At 36.6% G+C, this 25,968-nt stretch overlaps 1 protein-coding gene across 1 annotated transcript in view; it reads right to left on the reverse strand.

The window, feature by feature from the left end:
* The window catches only part of LOC149170312 (uncharacterized), a 47,943-nt gene that overhangs the window by 20,749 nt on the left and 1,226 nt on the right, over window positions 1–25,968 (reverse strand). The window lies entirely within an intron of this gene.

The raw sequence follows: 25,968 nt of genomic DNA on the forward strand, positions 1-25,968 counted from the left end.
ATATGAACTTCAATGGCTTAGTGAGAATGTATGCAACTTGCTCATCTACTGAAGCCTCACTACTTCAATTCGAAAACAAGCCATTGTCGGAGCCTCACTGCTCCCTCTATGCTAGAGCCTCATCACTCCCTATGTGTTAGATTCTCATCACTCCATTAGTGGCACCATGAAAATTATTTGGATAGCTTTTAAAGCCACATTTCTCACAATATAATCAACCACTACTGGATGAAGTGCAATGGAATTCTGCTACTTGCTTATCCAGGGAATCATGGAAAGACCATACTGAAGCAACACCTCTGTAGAAAATCTGTGATAGGTTAACTCGATAATGCAATATAAACCAAAGCATAATACTATAACCTACTTCTACTATCAATTTGCAGAAGCTTAAAGATCGAGTTGAACAATATAACCAAGAGAAGAAGAATCAATGGCACAATACACATGAAAATACTTTAGGGAAAGCCTCAACTAAAAACCCCACACTATTGTATTATCATACATGGTGGAAATACATAGGAATTATACAAAGCCTTAGCTCTCACATCTAGCCAGCTCTCAGTACAATCCTCACAGATGCTCACAGGAAATCTTGGCTTCTCTCTAGCCTTCCTCTCTGCCCTCCAAGCTCCTATTTCCTTGCGTTGTTCCTTGCGGATGATTAGCCTTTTACCAAGTGGAAAACAAATGCCTTCAAAATTGTGCAATCCTCAAGGATAAATCCTTGATTGCATGCATGAGTTTTCTCAATGAGAAAACACATGCAATTGATAGTACACTTTCCTTGAACATTAATCTCAACTGGGCCTTTCTCAGAATAGACATGCACGAGTTTCTGATGAGGGAATCTTCAGTTAATTGGAGTAGCACTAGTTGAGTGCATTAATGCATCAACTGACTGTTAACTCACTATTAGTTCCTCAAATAGTTTGGAACTAATTTAACTGGACTTAACTCAGTAAATTGAGTTAACTAATTACAACTCAAGTATAACTCAATCTTATCTCCTTAATTTAAGGGATAGCTCTTGCATGACTTTAGAAAGACTTCTAACTTGAATTTCTCCAACTAATTAATTTAAAATAACTTAATTAATTATTTCTAAGTAACTGTTAAGACTAAATTCGATTTTAATTTACAATTTAATTCAAGGACAAATTAAATTGGAATATTCTTGTTGCCATATTTCAACATTCCCGCTCAACAATAAAGGGATTATCTGCCACCCCAATCCTGTCTCTATGGAACTCGAATTTACACTTTGACAATGCCTTTGTCAAAATGTCAGCATATTGCTCCTCTGTTGAAATATACTACAACAACATGATCCTCTCGACCTGTGAAAAGCCAAGGGAAATAAATCTTGCCTTATGCTTCTCCACACTACCATCAGCAGCTTGCTTTCATTGTAAAGCCAACGGGAACTCACAACTGACTTGTTCTCCGGTCTTGGAACCACGTCCCAAACATTGTTATGAACTATGGAGTCATACTCCTCCACCATAGCATCAACCCAAATCAGTTGTTGCATTGCTTCCTCAAAGGAAGATGGCTCAGTCTCAACACATTCCCTAGCAAGGGCCATGTATCTAGTGTACCTCTCAGGTGACCTCCTCTGTCTGCGCTGAGAATATGGTGCTCCCAAATTCTCTCTCGCATCCTCCAACAATCTGTCAGCTTCTTTTGTGCGCTTCCATCCATCTCTAGAAGACTCTGCTTGAGTGGATGTCTCCACTCCTAGAACCTCTGCATGCAACTGCTCCACATCAGTCTGAGGCTCCTCCTCCTAAGAAACCAACAGTTCCTTCACAACCTTTAATTGGAGCTCCCTCTCAAGGGAAACTTGCATGGCCTTTTGCTCATCAAACTTGAGATCTTTGTAAACCACTGCTCTTCGACTGGTAGGCAAGTACACCCGATAGTTGTGAGGTGTATCGGTGTACCCCACAAATATCCCCAACTTTGCTGTCGACTCAAGCTTCTTCCGTGCATCCTTTGTCACATGGAAATATACCAATGAGCCAAAGATCCTGAAGTGACCCACATCTAGTCTCTTATGGGAGAAAGCTTCCTCCGGTGTCTTCATCCCAAGTATGCGATGCGGGCTTCTATTCTGCAAATAGACCACTGTGTTGCATGCCTTAGCCCATAAGTGAAGTGGTAGGTCTTGGTCATGCAACATTGCCTGTGCTGCACCTACAATAGTTCTGCTCTTCCTCTCAACCACTCCATTCTGCTGTGGGTTATGAGGTTCCGAAAACTCTCATTTAATTCCTTTCGCTGCATAGAATTCCTTAAACTCTTGAGAGACATATTGTCCACTGTTGTCACTTCTTAAGGCCTTGATATTCTTCCCCGATTCTTTCTCGACCAAAGCTTTGAACTCACAAAACTTTTTGAAGGTTTGGTCCTTCTTTTGCATGAAATAAATCTAGCATTTACGAGAATAGTCATCAATGAAAATCACACACTAACTTTGCTTCGTTGTGGATGCTGTCGAGAATGGTCCACACAAATCAATATGAACTAACTCTAAGATAGCCTCTGCTCGACTATCTCGATAATGAAAGGAATACTTGGTGTACTTTCCCAAGGTACAACCTTTGCATGTGTCAACTTGCTCAAGTTTGCCTTTGGGAAGTCTTGTAGATATCTGCTGCATTATCTTCAAAGCCCCATGATGCAAATGGCCCAACCGCCTGTGCCACAACTTGCCAATTTCTTGGCTTTGCACCAATTATGCTTTTGTACTCAATGTTGCACAATCATCTACCTCTAGTTTATAGAGATTCTTCACCTGAATCCCTATCCTCTTGGTCTGACCCATGGCTATGTGTCTTAGGAACGCCTTTCCTTTACTTAAGACAACATCATAGCCTTTGTCCTCCAACATCATGACTGATACCAAGTTCTTCTTCAGTCCAGGCACATACATCACATCTGTCAAGGTGAGAGGAGCTCCATGATCCCTCTTAAAAGCAATCGTGCCCACTCCTGAAACACTATACCTTTCATTGTCACCCATCTCTATGCACATCTTGAGGTCTTTCTCCTCTAAGGCACTAAATAAATTTTTATCACCGGTCATGTGGAATGAGGCTCCACTGTCAAGATACCAGACAAAACCCATCATTGATGACACCATGCATGTGATGAGGGTAAAGTCCATTTTGAACTGAGAGGCTAATGCCTCACCTTTCGATCCTTCTGAGGATCCCTTCTTGGACTTCTTCGATGGGAAATTAGTCACATAATGTCCCATCTTGTGACAACTAAAACATCTTACTTTAGACATGTCACCCTTCTTCCCTCCATGAGAATAATTCGATTTGAAATGAGAATCCTTCCCCTTCTTCATCATAATTCTTGGATGAAGAACTGTCTCGTGTGCTCCTCCTAATCTCCTCTTGCATAAGATCTGACCACAGTCGTTCCCAATCTGACAGTTTCTCCCTTCCATTCACAGAGTCCTGGTAGCTATTCCAACTCTTTGGAAGGCCAAGGAGAGCGAGGCTCACCATATCATCATCAGTAGTAGTTATTCCCACACTGCCAAGCTCATCTCTGCAGGTGGTGAGCTTGTTCAGATATGTGGAAATAGTATCGCCCTTCTCCATCTTGATTCTTCGAAGCTTATCCTTGAGCACCAATTTCCTCTGGTCGCTACTGTTCTGGTAGAGGTCCTTCAATTTATTCCACATTGCAAATGGAGTATCCTTCCCATGGAGACTCGAGACAATATGGTCTCGAACTCCCTCAAGGATGATCCGTCTCGCCTTCGCCATGCACTTCTTCCACTTAGCCAACTCTTGTGCATTAGTTGAAGCTGACTTTGGGATTTCTTGATCAATGAATTCCTTCAAGCCATTGTCTTCTAATACAGCCTCCATTATGTCTTTCCATGCTATGTAATTCGAGCTACCTTCCAAGGCATACTCGAGTCTCAAGCCATAGAACGCCATTGGCCAACCTTGAAGTGTGATATGAATTCGATTTTCACCTGCAACCCTGAACTTCAAACTTCGAATTCTCTTCTTAGTATATTGTTCATAGCTCCGATACCATGTAGAAAATCTGTGATAGGTTAACCCGATAATGCAATATAAACCAAAGCATAATACTATAACCTACTTCTACTATCAATTTGCAGAAGCTTAAAGATCGAGTTGAACAATATAACCAAGAGAAGAAGAATCAATGGCACAATACACATGAAATACTTTGGGGAAAGCCTCGGCTATAAACCCCACACTATTGTATTATCATACATGGTGGAAATACATAGGAATTATACAAAGCCTTAGCTCTCACATCTAGCCAACTCTCAGTACAATCCTCACAAATGCTCACAGGCAATCTTGGCTTCTCTCCAGCCTTCCTCTTTGCCCTCCAAGCTCCTATTTCCTTGCGGTGTTCCTTGTGGATGATTAGCCTTTTACCAAGTGGAAAACCAATGCCTTCAAAACTACACAGTCCTCAAGGATAAATCCTTGACTTCATGAATGAGTTTTCTCCATGAGAAAATACATGCAACTGATAGTACATTGTCCTTGAACATTAATCTCAACTGGGTCTTTCTCAGAATAGACATGCATGAGTTTTTGATGAGGGAATCTTCAGTTAACTGGAGTAGCATTAGTTGAGTGCATTAATGCATCAACTGACTGTTAACTCACTATTAGTTCCTCAAACAGTTTGGAACTAATTTAACTGGAATTAACTCAGTAAACTGAGTTAACTAATTACAACTCAAATATAACTCAATCTTATCTCCTTAATTTAAGGGATAACTCTTGCATGACTTCAGAAAGACTTCTAACTTGAATTTCTCCAACTAATTAATTTAAAATAAATTAATTAATTATTTCCAAGTAGCTGTTAAGACTAAATTTGATTTTAATTCACAATTTAATTCAAGTAAAAATTAAATTGGAATATTCTTGTTGCCATATTTCAACAACATCAATGTGTTTTTCCTGATTACAGTACCCTGGTTCACTTGGCATCACTTTGGCTCTAGGTACATGCTCCAAAACAAGGATCCACCTGGTTTCCTCTTCATCGTGGTATCCACCAAAACTGAATCTGAAGAGGAGTCTCTCAATTGCTTCAATGTAATCCATCATGCCAAGTCTATGACAACATACTTCCCTAGACAAGGAAGTCCTCATCATCTCTCTGTTATAATTCTAATCTCAAGAAGTGGATCACCTTAGGCTCAAAGGTCAACTCCCTCTAGTTCTTAATGATGAGATGATCTAATCCTATCAGAAATAAATTATTAGTGTATAAAACCAAATATCAAAGACAGACCTTCAACTTTGAAGATAGGTTGGAGTCCACATCATATGTTTATTAATCCATGTATGCCAAGACCAGGGGACTTGCTTGAGTGCATATGGGGCTTTCTTTAGTCTGTAATCATGAGTCTCCTACTCATACACCTCAAAGCCCTGAGGTAGCCCCAAGTATGATTCTTCGTTAATTACATCATGGAGGAAGCCAACTTCACATATACCATATAGTAGTACTTATGGAAACATGTGTTAAGATCTTATCACTCTCCTCTCCCTCTAAGAGCATATTTCTTATCATTGTTGAACTTAATATCGCGGAAGCATATGACATTTCTACATGTTTTTCATCTAGAATTGTCCTTGCATGAAAGACATATTACTCCCAGCATCTCATCAGACTATTGCATTCAATATCACAATATACTCCCTCTGAAAGGAAGCCTCTTTAGTCATAATAATTAACCTGGGAGACTACAATCCTTCCTTCAAGGTCTAAGCTCTTGTCCATTTTCAAGCACCACTTTAATCATGGGATGACCCTGAATCCTCCTCAATCTCGATATTAAGGACTAGATCCTTACATCCATCTAATGTACCTATTAGCCTCATAAAAAGAGCAAGAGAAATAATAGTAATGTAAATAAACATAATTAAAGTGTACATGATGTGGAATTTAATGCAGCATTTGTGGCATCTATCTATGGCCTATTTTGGGTTCTATTTGTGGCTTGTTGAGGCTTCTATCTACGGCTTTTTGAGGAGTTCATTTTTTTCCTATTATTTTCCTATTAATTGTGGCCCTACTCTTATGATTATATGTGGTCTTTTCTTTCCCTACTTGCAACCTTCTTAGTGATTATACATGGCCTATCCTTGTCCTAGCTATGGTCTTTCACCATGGTTATATGCAACCTTTTTCTAGTTTTGTTCCACTGAAGTCAAGTAGATTCTATATTTGGTCCCTTTGGCATATTTTGTTGTGGCCCTCGTAGCCCTAACCTTTTGTTGCTAGGGTATCGTCTACATGATCTTCAAGCCCTGTTTTGTACGTAATTTAAGAAGTATGATAGGCCTACTTGAGCAGCCCTACGATAGAGGTTTTCATGCCCTAATTTTCTATATACGACATTGATGTATGAACTGAGACATATGAAAACAACACTTATGAATAGAAATGATACTTGGAAGTGATATTTTTTCTCTTGACAATGGTGAATGGCTATGATACGTGTTCCTATATGGCAGAGATACTTGTTCCTATATGGCAGTGATACTTGTTCCCATATGACAACAATGTTTTTGGAGTGATTCCAGTGACATTTTTGGAGTGATTCCAGTGATGTTTGGGTAGTGATTTCATTGATATTTAGGCAGTGATTCCAGTGATGTTTGTGTTGAAACACGTAACTAGGTTCCATCTTCATAAATATGAATTGTACTTTTGATTTTTTTAAATTGTAAAAACAAATAAAAATTGTTATTGTTATTTTTAACATGGGTTTCATGCTTAAGGTCTTTTATTTAGAGGTCAAGAACTACTCAAGCATTGAGGATAACACTTTTTGAAGTAGAGGGGCATGTTAGGTCCCTATACTACTAGTGTAACCCCTTATTGTTATTAGTACAACCCCCTTATCATATTGTTGTGCCCATGTAGTCCCCATATTGTTATTATTGTGCCCTATAGAAGCCCACTATTGTTATTATTGTGCCCTTACATTATTATTGTTATGTCGGCTCTAATTATATTATGACCCCTTAGACTCCTATATATAGAAAGGAGGTCTTGTCATTTGTATCATCCAAGAATTGTTCATTTGTGTAATGTAAAGGAGGTTGCCCCCTCGAAGAGGCTAAATTCTAAGGTGTTTATCTTTCATTTCTATCTTTTTGTGAGTTGGTTTCATAACAGTTTCTAGGGTTTGTCCTAGGCCCAAGAAGTCAAAAGAGTGATTGTCATATGAAGAAGACCCCATTGGCACATTGTAACATGAAAAAATAATTATTTCTATATTTAAAAGAGCCAAAATACCCTCCAAGACCAAGTCAGACTAACAGCTAAGAAGTCGGCCTAAAAATGGTACATCGTCCTGCTTGGAAGCCTATATATAGGACAGAACTCGACCTCCTATGGAAACTCACTCTTCTCATCATCTAAGAGAAGGAGAAGCAAAAGAAGGCTAGCAAAGAAGGAAGAAGCAATAAGGATAAAGTATTGGGTTATTTCTCTTTCTCTTTTCACAAGTGCAAAGGAAGGAGGCTAGGGTTTTATTGCTGCAAGATTGAACTTGGAGAAATTACAGAAATAAGGAAAAAGGAAGGTCTATTAGGTCATCTTCAATCCATATAAGAAGTATAAACCCAAGTGAAGTTCAAAGGAATCCTTGGAAGCCCTATATTTTCTCACACGTGTGGAGGCAACAACTCTTGCAGGGGCTGAAAATTTCAAACCTGTAGTAGAGGCTGAAATTTTGTTGTTGTGGGTTGAAGTTGTGCAGTTGGAAGAGATTTGACTGGGTTTGACTTGGACAAAGGAAGCACATCATCAAGAAGGTCGTACTTAGTCTTGGAAGGGTATAGGTCTTGGTCTAGAGGTCATAGAATTCGTCATTTGAAGAATCTATAAGAAGAGAAGAGATTTGTGGGTTTTCTTCTCAAATGGAGAGGTTTTGGCCCTGGCTTGCAGCTTATATCTTATGTTCTTGTGTATTGCTGATATTCTTGTTTTGGTAGATGTTTGATGATAAGAATAACATAATAATAAGAGAAGAATCTAATAAATAAGAAAAATTAAAAATACATCACAAGTAATTATCAAGTTTAAGAGAAATCATCCTAACTATAACCCTATAGATTTCTCAACATGGTATCAAAGCTAAGGTTGGCTAAGGGCATGATGAAGATCACTACATCCTTGAAGAAATATTTGAAGCAGTGTTTTATGGTAGAAGCAAGTTATCAAGGCATTGTGGAATCCCCTATTATCCATCAAGAATAGTATGACCAGGACTCCTACAAAGAATGAAAGACTATTCTCAGAACTTACAGGCACATTTGAAGATGAGAATATTTTGGTAATTAACAGTGGAGCATCAAGACATATGATAGGTGAGCACAAGAAACTAAATAACTTATCAAGAGGAAAATTTTCCTACTATTTTGAACTTGGTGACAAGAAGAGATATCGTGTAAGAGGAATTGGATCAACATCACTGCAGCTAGAGAATGGAGGAAATATTCATCTCAACAACATCCTATTTGTTTCAGGCTTGTAAAATAATCTACTTTCTATTTCATGTTTAGAATATAAGGGAGATAGAGTCTCTTTTATATATGGAAAGTTTTTAGTTTGGGATAAAATCTCTAACATCAAAAATGAAAATATCATTGGGTTTTGGGGAGGAAGACTCTACAAATTTTTGACCCCTCTCTCTCAAGAATTAGTTCATATTAAAGTAAGTCCATTTGAAATTTGGCATCAAAGGTTTGGACACCTTCACTACAAATTCTTACCAACTATAAATTCAATGGTTAATGAGATCCCTGAACTCAAGGAGGATCATGAAGGAGTATGCAAGGGTTCTGAATTAAGTAAAAATGTTAAGATACCACTTGGAAGCCGTACTTCAATTTCAAGTCATGGATCTCATTCGTTGTGAATTTTGTGGTCCTATGTATACAAAGTATCTTAGAGGTCATATATAATGTAACATTCATTAATGACCACTCAAGGAAACCTTGGATCTATTTTTTGAATTCCAAGGATGAAGTAATCGACAAATTTCAATAATTCAAAGCTGATGTAGAGAACCTTATAGAAAGAAGGATAAAGGTACTAAGATCGGAAAATGGAGAAGAGTATACATAAAAGCAAATCATAGATTTCTGTAAGGAGGCTGGGATTGAGAGGGATTTGATAGTCCCATATAATCTTGAACAAAATGGATTTGTTGAACGAAAGAATTGATCAATTAAGGGAAGTGTTAGAGCCATGTTACACGATAAAGACTTACCTAATTTTTTGTCGGGTGAGGAAACTAAAACAGTTTTGTATATTCAAAATCGAAGTCCTCACAGATCACTAGACAACATGACTCATGAGGAAGCATTCACAAGGAAGAAACTGAGTGTAGATCATATTTGAATATTTGGTTGTCATGTCTATATTCACATTCCAAAAGATAAGACTAAATAAGTTGCATCCTACAAGCATAAAGGTATTTGTTGTCTATAGAAACACGTCAAAGGCATATAGGATGTACATAAAGGAATGACACTGAATAGAAGTGAGTCGAGATGTGATCTTTGATGAAAGTATTACATTCAATAAATCAAAGGACCCCCTGATTGACTCTAATGATGAAGAAATTCCAATATTTGAAGAAGAATGCACTAGGGAGGAAGAGGATTCAAATCATGAAGAATAAGGTCCCAGTGAACCTGTACAAAAGTGATCATTGTTGAAAGAAGAAATAGACCCAATTGGTTGAAGTCTACTCTTCTAGATGCGGAAGGACATGGAATTTCCAAAGGCATGTTCAGGCAAAGTAAGAAGCCCAAAAGATATTCAAGGTATGTAGGCTATATGAAAAAATTAATTGAAGAAGAACTATACACTTTTGAAGAAGTTGTCAAACATCAAGAATGGAAATATTCCATGAATGAAGAACAACAATCAATAATGAAGAATGGAGTTTTGGAGACCGTACCAAGGTGTGAAGAAAAATATGTGGTAACTTCCAAATGGATCTACAAGATTAAAAACGTAGCAGATGGAAGTATTTATAAATATAAGGCAAGATTTGTGTTTAGGGTCTTCTCCCAATAAGAAGGCATTGATTATGAAGAGACATTTGCATGTATAGCAAGGTATACAACTATATGTTCGTTGGTCTCGTTGGCAACATCGATGGGATGGAACATCCATTAAATGGATCTCAAGAAAACATTCATGAATGGTACTATCGATGAAGAAGTCTATATAGAACACCCCTTGGGATTTGAAGTAAAAGATAAAGAGGCTTATATTTGTAGATTGAAGAAGGCACGTTATGGCCTTAAGAAAGCACCAAGGGTGTGGTATGCAAGGATGGATACATACTTTCAAAGATTTGGCTTCTCAAAGCGTTCTGCTAATTTGAATCTCTATATCAAGGTTGTGAAGGATAAGCCCATAATAATTCTTCTATATCTGGATGATCTTCTCATGGTAGACATAAAAGGTCATATTCAAGAGTGCAAGAAGCAATTGGCATATAAATTTTATATGAAGGATCTAGGTTTAATGCACTATTATTTGGAAATGGAAATTTGGTAAGGACTTGATGAGATATATCTAGGTCAAGGAAAATATGTGATTGAAATTCTAAAAAGGTTTGACATGATGACAATCCCTATGGTCACAGATTTAGTGATACATTGTGACAACACCATTCGTATAAGGTTTTCTAAAGATCCAATGTTCCATGGAAAGACAAAGCACATAAATAACAAGTATCACTACATAAGAAAGCTGGTGCAAGATGGAGTATTGCAACTACAATATATATCCACCAACAAGCAGGTAGCTGACATCTTGACAAAATTTCTTCCTAATAAGAAGCTTGTGTATTTGAGATACAAGCTTGGCTTGGTTGATATGTCCTCACTAGTTGAGTGGGAGAGATAGACACATCATTCTTGTCTTCACTTTGTGAAGAAAGAATGGAGGATTGAATAAGCATCTGGTTTTCGATGCTCTTTGAGGATGAGATAAGGAATCCAAGATAAGAGTAGTCGAAGAGAAAATTCCTTGAGGATGTGTTATTCCAAGATAGGAATTTTCCTAAAAGGACATACTCTATGAACACTCAAGTGGGGCATGTGCCTTGAGAGGCAATGGTGATTGTTATGAAGCCAACTCACAAATAGATAGATCAATGACTTAAAAATTATCCTCTTTGAGGGGGAAACCTCCTTTACATTACATAAATGAACAATTCTTGGATGATACAAATGATAATACCTCCTTGGTATATATAAGAGTTTAAGGGGTCACAATATAATCAAAGTCTACATAACAATAATAATGTAAGGTTACAATAATAACAATAGTGGGCTTATATGGGGGTACAAAAATAACATGGGGGATACATGGGCACAACAATAACAATAAGTGGCTACAATAACCATAAAAATAAGGAAAATACACTAGTATTGTAGGGATATAACATGCCCCAAAAAAGTGTAGTCCTCAAAACTTGAGTAGTTTCGGATGCTTCTATATAAAATTATCGTCCTCTCATGTGGAATCTTTAGTGGGTAAGTTCTTCCACTTAATGAGATACTTTGAAATTAATCGATTTCGTAGTTGTTGGGTTCTTGTTTCAGTGACTGCTTCAGGATCAAATATGATTTTTCGTAATATCCCAAACGAGACATTTTGCTAATTTTGCATAAATCCAAAAATTATTCATAAAATAACCATTCAATTAACATAATATTGCCATGTAAAATATAACAGATAGAATGCATGCAATTCCATAACGTGATAAGCAGAGAATAATCTCATATTTATTATAATATAACTGGGGTTTACATGCTAATATAATAGACTAGATGAGATGGGAAATTGGCCTCAAGAATCTGCTCCCATGTTGTGTTGGCCCTCCAAAAACTGAACTAAAATCAATCATTGCACCTGTGAATTCTGGCTGAATCCACCAAGGAGATGTGGCTTTTTGTCCACTCTCACCAAAATCACCCGAGGGTTTCCATCCTGGGGCTACCAATGAAGTAGAGAATCAGGTTCTCAACCTCTCATACAAGAAGAAATATCAACTCCAACATGTCCTCTAATGGCCTCCTCCTCCTCTTTTTATAGATCTGATGGACACCTCTAGAAGCTCCTATTTTATTATTATTTTAATCAATGAGCACATTTCCCTTAATTAAAATATTCTTTTTAATGTGGGAAATGGTAAATGGGCCACCATGCCTCCTCAAGCTACTGAAAATCACTTCTAACTATCCCATCCTATATATCTTCTCTTTGTGGTTCCAACAGGCTATTACACTAATGTTTTTTGTCAAATATTCCTCCAAAAATGCCACCTTAAGCGTAATTAATTGAGTTAAACCTATTAATAACTCCATTTTTTTAAAGTTGTCAGAATGCAACGAAATGAAAGGAAAACTGTGCGGATGATGGAATATACCAAGCGAATGCCATTTGACTCCATAAAACTCCTAAAAACGCCTCCAAAATCCTCCTAAGCCTATCAATGATGCTAATCTACACCTGTGACCTATTTACCCCCAACTATGAAATTCCATCCCGACCTTGCCATAAGGAAGACTAGAAAAGGGAACATCACATTTTTCCTTCTTCTTCAAGTTTTGGCAACAATGTTTGAATAGGGAGCTTGTCACAGATAACATTCTTTAAGCATGAAACATGGAAAACTAAGTGTACTCAGAAAGATGCAGGTAACTCCAATTTGTATACCATAGTACCAATATTTTGCAACAACTTGTAAGGACCATAGTACTTGGGTGATAATTTATCATCCTTTTTAGGTTGCTTGAGGGACATTTGTTTGTATGGTTGTAGCCGTAAAAATACCTAGTCGCCTACATCAAAACTTCTTTCACTGCAATGCTAAATATCCAGTTGGTTTATTCAATTTTGCACCAGAGTGAGGTTATCATTTAAGAGTTGGAGAACTTGTTGTTGATGCTCAATGTGATCTTCCACTACTTGAACTTTAGAATTTTCTCTTAAATATGATGTGATGGATGGTGGATGATATCCATAAAGTGCCATAAATGGGGTCATTTATGTTGTAGTGTGGAAGGAAGTGTTATACCACCATTCAACTAGAGGTAACCACTTGAACCTTGTGTTTTTTTATGAGAAACAAAGCAACGAAGATATCCTTCCAAATATTTGTTCACTATCTCATTTTTCCCATCATATTTAGGATGATAAGGTGAGCTATGAGCTAATTGAGTATGAAGACAAGAAAATAATTTCACCCAAAATTTTCCAATGAAAATGGTTTCTCTATCACTTACAATAATCTTTGGGTTTCCATGTAGATTTTGAATTGTTTCCATAAATGCAGTAGCAAATGTACTAGATTTCAAAGGATGAGATAATGCACAAAAGTGTGCATACTTGGTAAGTCTATCAACTACCACCATGATGACACTCTTTCCTTCAGACATGGGTAAACCTGTGATAAAATCCATTAAGACCTGCTCCTAACAATGACTTGGAATGGTTAAAGGTTGTAATAGACTCGTGGTATTCATTGTCTCAACTTTATTTTTTTGGCAAACCAGAAATTTTTCCACAAACTTCTAAATATCATATTTAAGGTCATAAAAAAAAATTCCTTCTTGACCCTATGGTAAGTTTTTTAAAATATTGAGTGTTCTCCTAAGGGGGAGGTGTGCAATTCCAAAATAATCTTTTGCTTGAGTTAGGAATTCTTACAAAGATATAAGAAATATTTGTACCATAATGAATAAATTTTCCAGCTAAATGCATCAGATGTACTAGGATCTTGGTGCAACTTTTGAATGAGTGTCCACACCTCTTCGTCATTCTTCTATTCCTCCCTTTCTTTGGTTATCCAATCAGGTTGGGTAATAGAAATGGCACAAAGCAATGCTTCCACATCCTCATCATTTCTTGAGAGTGCATCTGCAACAACATTTTTCTTACCTTTTTTGTAGATGATTTCAAAGTCATAACCCAACATCTTTGTGACCCATTTTTACTGCTCTTTTGAAGATAATATTTGTTCCAAAAAGTATTTAAGACTATCATAATCTTTTTTTACCTTGAAGTGTCTTCCCATTAGGTAAGGTATCCATTGCTTTAGTTCATGTAGTATTGCCAATGTTTCCTTTTATAAATAAGTTTTTGTAAATACTTTCCTTTGATTGGACGACTTTAAAAAGTAATGGGTCTTCCTTCTTGCATTAAAACAACACCCATTCCATTTCCTGAGGCATCACATTCCACAATAAAGGTTTTTTTTTAAGTTTGGCATAGCTAAGACCAATTTCTCGCACATTGCTTCTTTAATATGTTCAAAGGTGTTAGTTGCTTTTGAAGTCCACGAAAATGCATCTTTATTTGATAATGTTGTTAGAGGTGTTGATATTATCCCGTAATTCTTAACAAACTTGCGATAATACCTTATCAACTAGAGGAATCCTCGAAGATGCTTTATGGTTGTGGATATTTTCCATTCCTTAATGGCTTTAATTTTGTTAGGGTCTACCTTAACAACCTCATGAGATATAATACGACCCAAATATTCCACCTCCTATGTTCCAAAGAAACATTTGGATGTTTTTGCATATAATTGTTTCTCCTCCAATAGTTTGAGCACCTGGTCAACATGTTGACATGACCCTTCCAAGACTTGTTGTAGATTAGTATATCATCAAAAAAATCTAACACAATTTTCCTAAGGAAGGGTTTGAAAATGGAATTCATCAAACCATGAAATGTGGATGGTTAGTAAGGCCAAAAGGCATGACCAAAAATTCATAATGATCCTTATGAGTTTTGAATGTTGTTTTCGGAATGTCTTCAATCTTAATTCTAATTTGATGATATCCTGAATGAACATCCAACTTGGTGAAGTAAATTGATCCATGTAATTCATCCAATAATTCATCAATGACAAGAATAAAAAATTTATCTTTAATAGTGAGCTTGTTGAGCTCCATATAATCCAGACACATACACCATGATCCATTCTTATTGTGCACCAATACTACTAGAGTAGAGAAAGAATTTTGAGTAGGTTGAATTATACCAACATCTAGCATTTCTGCAACCATATGTTCAATTTCACTCTTTTAGGCATAGGGATATTTGTAAGGTCTGATGTTTGCAGGAACACTTCCTAGAATCAAATGAATAGCATGATCATGATCACAAATAGGTGGGAGGCCTTTAGGAGTCTCAAATACCTTGGAATGATTTTCCAAGACTTTTTGGAGATCTGGAGAAATATATGATTTCGATGTTTAAACCTCTAGTGAGCATAACTATGCAATTATGCCCCGTTATTATTTCTTCAGAAGCTTTGTAATGCCATTAGAATTGATTGCCTTTCATGGTTTCCCTACGATACCCCTTAATACAAATTCCTTTCCTTCCCATAAAATTTTCAAGAAATTTTCTTGAAAATTAAAAGTTATCATCCCCAAAGATTGCAACCATTGGACTCCTAGTACAACATCATCACCACCCATTGGAATGGAAAGCATTGGACTATTCAATACATATTCCCCCATGGTTATCTTGATATTATGGCACTTTCTAGATAAAATTATATTTCCTCCATTTGCAACCACCACTTGACACTTTGGTGTTGGATATAGGAAGCAATTCAATTCCTTGGTTATCTTACAATAAATAAAATCGTGGGTACTACTTGAATTAATAAGCACTATTACCTTTCTCTTCTTGATATATCCTCTATCTTGAGATTTTGAGGGGTGGTAATTCTTGCCAATGCCTTACAAGATATGGTCAGATTCATTTCTTCTTTCTCTGGGGTTGGTTCTTGATGTATGTCCTCCTATTTTGATGTTTCTTGTTCCTTTTCTTCCTCCTTTTCACATTTTATGTAGAATAATTTCTTCTCAACACACTTATGACCTTTAGTGTATTTTCTATCACAACTCTAACAAAGTCCTTTTTCTCTTTTTTCCTCATTTTTGTGGTGTCAACCTTGTAGGTTGTGAAAGGCTAGGAGCAACAACACTTCCATATTTATAGTTGTGAGTGGTAGACTTCCTTGTTGCCATAATTTTTCTTTCAACTTTTGTTTCCACCTTGAATGCCTTCTCTAATGAATCAGGTTCCCAAAGGCGAACTTCATGTTGGATATTATCCTTCAAAGTCCCTATGAAGACATAAATCCTATGCTCCTTTGGAATATCAGTTACCTTGATATTCAATTTTTGGAAGTCCTCAATGTGATCTTCCATTGAACCCTTTTGTTTGAGATTTATCAATTGAATAAATAATGTGTTTCTCTTTGTATCCTAATAATGTGTTATCATGTTCCCTTAAAAATTGACCAAGTGACAAGTGGTTTACGAGAACAAAGCCATTGATACCATACAAAATGATTGGGTTCTGAATATAAAGATGTTATGCGTACCTTTTGTGAATGTTGCACATCATGGAGATCAAAATATTGCTCCATCGGTAGTATTCATGTTACTATATCCTTGTCATCAAACTTCCTCATATCTATATTTGGAATGTGGTGGTTCTTAAACCCCATATTGGAGTCTCTAAAATCATAATTCATATTCATTTTGTCCTCATCGTGATTTTCATGGATTACCTTATTACCACTGAGAAGATTTTCTTGCAACAACTTTGTCAAGCTTTCCAACTTGACATTCAGCACATCCATGTGTACTTTAAAAACCTTCATGCTTCCTTTTATGTTTTCCTCTAAACCATCCATATTAGATTCCAATTCGTTTTTGGTTACTTTTTGCGAGAGAAAAAATTGTTACACTTGGTCTTGTAATTTTGATATATCATGTTGTGTTTCGTCATCTTCTTCATGCGCCATAGAAGAGATATTTGGTTGCTTACTAGGTGTATCCATTTTTTTGTTTCGAGGAATTTTGGAATCAAACAATGATATATATGCTTCATTATTCCCTTGGAATTACTTCAAACTAATTTTTGAAACAAAAGTTATGGAAAATTTGAAAAAATACACACATTTTTCTTGTTTTTTAGGAGCTCGATATTGAAGATTTTGTATCCCTATAATTTCAGATCTCCAAGGTCTAAAATTTTGTCCTATATTATCCTCTGAGTCTTCTTTCCAACCCCACAATTTATGCCCAATCTCCCACGATGACCTGATTATAGACTAGTTCAGTAGAGCAAACTTGTATGGAGTACCACGTGTCACTATTTCAACTTTCGGCCTTGAAAATAATACACAAACAACTACAGTCCGTGTGATTTCAATCACTTTTTATGAAATTCAAATATGATACTCACAAAGAAATTTATGATGATTTTCCCTAGTTCACATGTTTGAGAACCTGCAAAAATCCTAACTTCCTTGGATCATATTTCCAAAAATATAGAAAATCAAGATCTGAAATTCATACAATAAGTTCACCAATATTTGGTCTTAAAGTGGTTTTAATTTTAGCTTCTGAAGCCTCGTAGAAAAAGAATTATAGCAAAAATTCCAAGACGACGTGTTTGAATAAGTGAAACCCTAGAATTCTAAAGCTTTGATACCAAATGTTATGCAACCATCACGTAAATAGATAGATCATTGACTTAAAAAGTATCCTCTTCGAGGGGTGAACCTCCTTTACATTATATAAATGAAAATTTCTTAGATGATACAAATGATAATATCTCCTTGGTATATATAGGAGTATAAGGGGTCAAAATATAATGAGAGCTTACATAACAATAATAATGTAAGGGCACAATAATAACATGTTGATGGTGTTGAAAATCTATCAACCAAGGGGTATCCCCAATGTGAAGTCCCAATTAGAACTCACATAGTTTGGAATAGAAGCCCCATACATAGTATCGGCTCATTTGTCATGTATTCTTATAGATTTTCCTTGGCTCTTACTGTCAACAAGAGAGAGGAACACGTGCATACCTTCGAAAAGCAAGTAAGTGTGCCTAGCGAGTGTTCGGTTGTAAGTGTGTAAAAATTGTTTTTCTTCGGAGGAAAATAGTAAAGTGAGCCTCTAAGTGAGAGGTAATAGTACCAGCCAAGTAGAAACACATGTGAACAATAAGGATATTTCTAATATCCAGCAAAATAGTCCACAAAATATGTGATGGTCAGTACAACCAATGAATGAGAAAGATTTGTCTAGTATCTTTTGGAGTAGTCCACAAGGATGGGGCAGAAATAACAACCATTACATCACATTCTCAATAATATAAGTACTAAAATAATCGTAATAGTCCAACTACTTTATCATAAATGTAAGCAAACATGAAATACAAACATCCATAGAATAGTCTTACAAATATTCATAATCCATCCATGAATAATGTGTCGCCCATGAAGGCTTCTATTATTAAGTAAAATTCCTAAGACACGTGTATATAATGGACATCACTAGCTCCAGTAGTGGAGCATTGGAGCCACTCCTTGCTCCTCAAAAGAACTAGTTTGTCTCTCTAATGCCTTGCGGGAGGAACCAAGGTGGAAAGTGCTTTGATCTTACAATGAGGGTGTATATATAACCAAGAGGTGATGCTTCACCTTCCTTGTGACTCTTTGACTACCCTCATGACGGTTTGAATTCCCATGACTTTTTGACTTTACATAACTCTTCATATTCTGAATTTGTCCTTTGGACTTCCACTTTACAATACATTTTGAATAGGCAATTACATAATCCACAATAATGATGTGGAATATGATGACTTGTAACAGGACATGACATGACACTGATGACATGGACTACATAATGATGTGATAGTGCTAAGTTGTCCTTCTTGAAAATATGGTACATGTTCTTAGTATTCCTCCTCCTTATGACTTGAAGATGAGGAGTCTTTCATGTGATCTTGATCTTGATCTTCTGTTATAGTCTATTGTTCCTTCCACTTCTTACCTAATGATAATCTTATCTCTTCAGCTCCATATGTGTCTTCTAGCATGTCCTCCTTCTCCATCTCCCTCTTCATCATCTTGCCATAGCATGATAGAGTATCCACATTTGCAATCCACTCATCACAAGACAACATCAGTCTGATAAACCCCTAATCTAAGATGGTGTATATTGATCCACTAACTAAGTCAAAATAGGATGATAGGCTGGGAAAGAGGCTTAGTACCTGCACAATTGCATAGCTCAGGATGTCATGGGTGAAGCTTTAGCCTTGAGACTGCACAATGTGCAGTTCATGTTGGTGGGAAAATATTGCACAGTTTGGGACCTTAGTGAGATAGGATAAGGGGTTGTGTAATGTTTCATTCAACTGTGTAGTTCTAGGAGGCAAAACAGATTTGGTGATTGCACAGTTGTGTAACTTAAGAGCTCGAGGATTTGGCTTGAGGTCTGAGACTGCGTAATGCACAATTCAAGCATGGATGGAGGGAATGATTGCATAGTTTTGGAGGATAAGGCTTGGGCTTGAGCACTGAATAAGTGAAATGCACATTATTGGAAGGACAAGAGGCTAGATGATTTCACAATTTTTTAGTTTAGGAGCTCAATACTAAGGCTTGAGGATTGAGACTGTGCAATGCACAGTGCTGGCTTGGTTGGAGAGAAAGATTGTGCAGTTCTGGGACTCAGGAGCTGGGCTTGAGAATTTAGGTTGTGAAATGCATAGTTCTAGGAAGAAAATACTGCACATTTTAGAGTGCCAAGAGACAAGGTCACTTCTTGAAGGCTAAGAATACACAATGCGCAGTTCAGGAGGGCTAGATGAGGCTAGGTTGTTGGGAATTTTCCAAAATTTGGCTAAGTATGGGACCGAAGAGACTATTGTGAACAGTGATATGAGTTGATTGTGATCACACACTTGAAACATTTTGATGACACAACAACATAGATCATCTGGAACATGTTAACAACATATTTCCCTCAATGCAACAACTTTGTGATGACTTTACAACAAGTGCGACACTAAAGGTACACTTTGCAACGACCGTGACGACACTTGTGCGACAATGCTTAAAACTTTGGGAATGAGTATGATTTATGTTTACATGGTTAGACCAACTCATTCACACAAATATAACCCCTTGAAACCACCATAATAAGCATGCATACATTGTGTGACAGCTAACATGTGAAAAGACAACAATTGCTAAAGTGTGAATGAATCTTGCGATATGTGAATGACAATGAAAGTAACACATACCAAAGAAAATATGACATGAAAATGACACTAATTAAAGTGAAAGCAAGTGAAAGTGACAATCGAAAACATGAAAACTACACTCGCGAGAACAAAGGTGTGTGAAAGCAACAATTTGTAAAACTCACCGAATGGAAGTACAAACGCAGCTAGAATGTGAGAAATTATCATTGTCAGTGCACACTGACTGTCGACATGGATTGGACATCACACAGTAATAGTATTTATGGAATGTTTTATGCTTTTTCAAGATTTTGTAAAATAATGTGCTCATGCCCTTGTTACGAATTGAGCATGTGTGAGTAAGTGACTTCGGCACTTCCAATCCAAGAAGGGAGCTCAAAAATCATCAATTGACCAATAAGTGACTATAGAACGAATGATCACAAGATCGATAGTAGGCTCCAAAATTCAAGTGTAGGCAAAATTTGGAGGGTGTTTGTCGCAGTGACAAAATAACAATAGTGGGCTTCTATGGGGGCACAACAATAATAACATGGGGGATACATGGGCACAACAATAACAATAAGGGGATACAATAACAATGATAATAAGGGGAATACACTAGTATTATAGGGACATAAAAATGATGGTGCCTATCAGTCACTGGTATTGCTAGCATTGTGCTCTAATCTTGTGGAGAGATAGAGCTATTAGTCAAGGCTTTGCTATGTGACAATGTTGGTTGGTATGATGCAAAGAGATAAGCTGAACTGATAGCTTATGAGGTGGCTTGCCAATCTAACTCTTCTTATGAGATCCCTTTAGTTTGATAATGTCCATGTACCATTTATGAATACCTCCCTAGTTAAAAGTGTTATATATCTAGGGGGGATAATATGGGGTACCAAGGGAGGTACCCAAGGTAATAATGTAATAATGGGATGGGCCATAGTAATAAATAAGGTGGTTAACCCATATCATGTAAGGGAACACAAGTAGTTAGTAATAAGGTAATGGGTCCATGGTATTAGTTTGATGGTATGAGGGAACCATGGTAATGACCCATGGTATTGTATGTATGAGGCCTATATAGAGGCTAGAGACTCCATGTCAAGGAATATTGTCAAGGATTATTGTATGAACAGGCATATGGCTTGTGGAGTGTTCTCCTTCCTTAAGGAGTGAATGTATGGTGTTGCCCTACCTTAAGGGTTTGATCAATAAAGAATCATTTCATATTATTTCTGGGTTTATTTGCATTATCTTGTATTTTCATATCAGATCTATAGTATTTCCAGGTTAGATCTATAACAAGTGGTATCAGAGAACTTTCTTGGGCAAAAAAAGTGGAGGATTTTTTATTTTTTATTTTTTTTAGTTATTTTTTATTTTTATTACTTTTTTTTGCAGGATTTCAGGGGCGGCGATTTTACAGATCATATCTGTACATTTTGGTACAAGATCTGCAAAATCTAATTACAGATCTGGATTCTATGTGAAAAAATACCCGATTTCAAAAAAAAAATCGATTGAATCAGAATCTGGATGAAGGAGATATCACTGATCTAAAAATCAGTGGTGTTGTAGACAATTTTTCGGGGCAGCGAATTTGCGGCACAGATCTGGACGTCCTAGAACAAGATCTGCAAAATCTAATTGCAAATCTGAATTCTTTGTGAAAAAATACCCAATTTCAAAAAAAAAAAATCAGTCGAATCGGAGTCCGGATGAGGGAAATATCGCTGATTTAAAATCAGCTCTTTTTGCAAAAATTGTGGTGATGGCGAGAGAGTAGCAGCGCAGATATGAAATTCCATTGTCTGGATCAGGATTTCTATCACATGGGTAGATGCAGAATGGTTGTTCCATTTCCGAAAACAGGTCACAATACGAATTCTGAGCAATATTGATGGAATTGTGACCATTTCAAATTTTCGCCCATTTTTTTGTGATGGCGGACCTAGGGCAGAATTTCAGGGACTTGTATAAATTTTATGGCTCTCATCCAGCCAAATGGCTAGCAAAAATGGAGAAATATTTTAGATTGAATTACATCATGGATGATGAGACTCAGTTGAGTGTGGGAAAACTGTACTTGGACAATGAAAGACGGCAATGGTGGCAATGGCATCAACGTTGCTATCGAAGGCCCTTGACTTGGGACACATTCACAAAAGATCTTATGGACCACTTTGACCGTAAAGCTAATCTTGTGGATAAGCTCACACAGACAGACACACAACCTAGCAAAGATGTTATTTTAAAGAAGGAAACCAATGAACCTAAAGGGTTATTTTCTGCTGGTATCTCCTTATTGCAGGTTCATGGATTGATTCAAAAAGAGAAGATCATTGTTTTTATAAATCCTAGTTGAAAGCATAATTTCATCAATGTTAATTTGGCAAAAAAATTTCAAATTCCAGCAAAACACATTGAAAACACACAAGTGGATAATGAGGATGTTCTAGTGTATAAGGATTTGAAGATTTCTATGGATAAGTATGTGTTGCATGGTGATTTTTATACTTCAGAGATGGATAATATGGATGTTGTTTTGGAATATCCTTGGATGGAATCTGCGGGTACTATCAATATTAATGTGCAGAAGAAATTCCTGAAGCTCTGGTATAAAAAGAAGAAAATTACATTACAGGATATTTCCATTAATAAACATGTAGAGTACATGGAGGCTGAAGCAGAAGATGTTCCAGGGACTGACATATCAGATGATGAGCCTTTGATGATCGACAATCAAACACAAACAGAGGCTGAAGCAGAAAAGGTTACAGGTACATCAGATGAGGGCTTAGTGGTTGAAGTCATATTGGAAAAGAAGACACCACAACAGGCACCACAGCAAGGTGAATTAAAGAAAAAGACACATTGGGTTAAAACTTCAACATATCATCACCCACATCACCCCGCAAGACAACCATCAAGATGGCAACCAATTAGCCACATGGACAACAACCCCCGCAGGACAGATAGAGAGGAGCGAAGATCCACCTACTACACATCAACACAGAAGAGCTACCACAGTCAACTTCCATCTCAAGTGAGCGAGGCACCAACGAAACCGAGGGTTCACCTCTCTCTTGGATGGCTAGATGCATGTGCATGGTACCAATGGACTACTCTTTTGAGTAGATCTTATTATTTGTGTTCTTCCCATGTTTCGGGGACGAAACATGCTAAGGGGGGTGGAATGTTATATATCTAGGGGGGATAATATGGGGTACCAAGGGAGGTACCCAAGGTAATAATGTAATAATGGAATGGGCCATAGTAATAAATAAGGTAGTTAACCCATATCATGTAAGGGACCACAAGTAGTTAGTAATAATGTAATGGGCCCATGGTATTAGTTGATGGTATGAGGGAACCATGGTAATGACCCATGGTATTGTATGTATGAGGCCTATATAGAGGCTAGAGACTCCATGTCAAGGAAAAGTGTCAAGGATTATTGTATGAACAGGCATATGGCTTGTGGAGTGTTCTCCTTCCTTAAGGAGTGAATGTATGGTGTTGCCCTAGCTTAAGGGTTCGATCAATAAAGAGTCATTTCATATTATTTCTGGGTTTATTTGCATTATCTTATATTTTCATATCAGATCTATAATATTTCCGGGTTAGATCTATAACAAGTGGTATCAGAGCTATAACAAAAAGGGAGTGTTGAAATGTGTAACTAGGTTCAGTCTTCATAAATATGAAATGTACTTTTGATTCTTGTAAATTGTAAAAAGAAAGAAAAATGATTATTGGTATTTTTAGCATGGGTTTCATGCTCAAGGTATTTTATTTAGAGGTAAAGCACCCATTGAGTGCTTCTAGGATTTTTTTGAGGGTCAAGAAGTCAAAAGAGTCATTTCCATATGAAGAATACCCCATTAGGAACAAGAAAAAAAAGTCATTGGTGACGGTCGAAAAATGTCACCATAAGCTCATTGGTGAGGGTTAAACGAGCCTTCATCACCAAAAATTGAACGTCACCAAAGGTGGCATCACCAAAAATATAGGTGTTTTGGTGACATTCAATGTCTGTCACCAATATTGATTTATAATGACGGATAGTGGCAGTCACCATTTCATATGAAAAATGGTGCCAGACATTAACCTCTGTCACCAAAAAATTAAACGTCACCAAAGATGGCGTCACCAAAAGTATAGGTGTTGTGGTGACATTCAAGATTCGTCATGAATAATGATTATAATGACGGATGGTGACCGTCACCATTTTATATGAACAAAAATGATTTATTGTGATGGATTTTCCATGGCCGTCACTATTAATGCATATATATGTTGACATTTGTTGACCGTCTCCATTTCATATTTTAGTGAGGGTCAAAAAATGTCACCATAAACTCATTGGTGATGGTTAAAAGAGTCTCAGTCACTAAAAATTGAACGTCACTATTGATGCATATATGGTGGCATTCGTTGACCGTCACCATTTCATATTTTGGTGAAGGTAAAAAAATGTCACCATAAGCTCATGGTGATGGTCAAAAGAGCCTCTATCACCAAAAGCTAATAGTTGCCATTCCATATGAATATCAAGGCATGATGGAATCAAACCACCAACATCCTTCTTGTAAAGGAAGTGCACTTCCATTGATCTAGCACCCTTTAAAGAATTAGACCTTGAAACTTTATAAATTGTAAATTCTACAGCTTTTAATAAATTATAAAACTTTGTAAACTATTGGAAAATATTTAACTAACAAACACAATAGCATCAAAGTTACATATCCCTACTTAATGGTTATGGAAGTTATGAAAAGTGGGTGGAGGAAAAATTAGTTGTGTGTCAAATATTCAATATGTTTAGTTGAACACTCAATTAGAAGTAAAACATTGAAGACATTTATAGCGTATAAATGACCTATAACTATCAAAGCTAAAATATGCAATTACACTAAAGATAGATTTTTCACCTTGCAAATCATGTAAATTTGTTATGGCAACATAAAAATTTCCTCTAAAACACTGATTTGTGTGTTAAAAAGAAAAAGAAATGAGTACATATGATGCAATTATAAATAATGAGCTACATGCTTGAATCCTAATTGGGAGTGCTTCTCGTTATTAATTAATTCAAGATGTTAAAATACAATGATCCTGAAATGTAACCACTAAACATATGTTAAAATTGTAAGCACAAAGTTTGGCTAATATTTGTTACACCAACAAAATATTCAAGGGGCATTCAAACACTTCCAAATCCACACCAAGCACAAGTATCCAAAGATGCAATTGCATGGATACAAACAAATCACTCTCTACCTCTCAATGATAACTATGTCCTCCCACAAACACTTCAACTAGCAAAGGGGTGTCAAGACAAAAACCTCAAAAAAAATACACAATACAAAAATACACTGCATTCCCCCTGTACCTTTATACAATAGATATAAGGGAATAACAAAAAGATTTATAGAGAATAGGACTAGCAATTTCCCCTAAAGGTGCAAAGATACACTGAAGGAGTCGAATATGTTTGCCCATCCCAAGCTTGCAGAGAGACACCTTTGATGTAATTGTGTTGTTCTGTCTCCATGTAACTAAAAAGAGGTTAAATTCTCTTGAGAAAATTTTGTTGCAAAGTCTTCCATTAGCATCCAAGAGCATCCAAGGTTCGATCCTTCTCTCCCAAAACTATTAGAGCGTCTTGTTTGATTTCATGGAAATGAAAAAACCTTGAGTTTCCATCAAATTACAAACATCAATAATTTGAAACAAATGGATACATTAATGTATCATTATTTAATATTTGAAACAAATGGATACATTAGTGTATTCTTATTTAATATT

Source organism: Pinus tabuliformis, chromosome 4_2, assembly GCF_031772625.1.
Source record: "Pinus tabuliformis cultivar Carrire ecotype Pingquan chromosome 4_2, CPIR1, whole genome shotgun sequence".
NCBI lineage: Eukaryota > Viridiplantae > Streptophyta > Pinopsida > Pinales > Pinaceae > Pinus > Pinus tabuliformis.